The sequence below is a fragment of the Lathyrus oleraceus genome, chromosome 3 (assembly GCF_024323335.1).
Source record: "Lathyrus oleraceus cultivar Zhongwan6 chromosome 3, CAAS_Psat_ZW6_1.0, whole genome shotgun sequence".
Lineage (NCBI taxonomy): Eukaryota > Viridiplantae > Streptophyta > Magnoliopsida > Fabales > Fabaceae > Lathyrus > Lathyrus oleraceus.
Genome location: NC_066581.1, coordinates 438,463,981 through 438,464,664, shown reverse-complemented (window position 1 = coordinate 438,464,664; position 684 = coordinate 438,463,981). Strand labels below are relative to the sequence as shown.

Here is a 684-nt window from a genome sequence, read left to right as displayed (position 1 = left end):
CCTTTCCCTTATTTCCCTTGATAGTATGCCAAGTACTTGCTCACAAGGCGATAACTTAGCACCGCCAATTGCTGAATTAGAGCGTTTCTTATATATAAGACGTCGAATACTAGAGTACCAACAAAGGTACAATATTCCCGATATCTTCTTTCCTACTGTTGAACTAGTCGAAAAACCAACCATGGTTGTAGTAGGACCACAAAATCGTCCTCTTAAGTTCTACGCTACCCCGTCCCAACAAGAACCTCACAACAACATTGCTGCCCCTGCTATCAATCGAAATGAATTCGAGTTAAACCCCTCATTATTATCAGCCGTCCAACAACATCAGTTTGCTGGAAATCCTACGAACGACCCTAATGAACATTTGGCCAAGTTTGTGCAGTACGCAGACACTATGAAGGCGAATGGTGTATCTCAAGATGCGATAAGACTATTCCTCTTTCCTTTCTCACTAAGAGACAGAGCTTGGGCTTGGTTGCAATCCTTGCCATCGTCCTCAGTTACAACATAGGAAGAACTGAAGAACATTTTCTTATCCCGATATTTTCCTCTGAGCAAAACTGTTATGCTGAGAGCTCAAATCAACAGATTTCGACAAAAAGATGTAGAATCTCTCTACGACGTGTGAGAGAGATACAAATACATGATAAGGATATGTCCACATCACGGTCTCGAAGATTG

The 684-nt window shown here is 41.8% G+C and overlaps 1 non-coding gene across 1 annotated transcript; it reads right to left on the bottom strand.

The window, feature by feature from the left end:
• Positions 1–568: 568 nt before the first annotated feature.
• LOC127134184 (small nucleolar RNA R71) lies at positions 569–675 on the bottom strand. The gene has a single exon (XR_007807940.1). It is a non-coding gene; the product is annotated as a small nucleolar RNA R71 (small nucleolar RNA).
• Between the last annotated feature and the right edge of the window lie 9 nt (positions 676–684).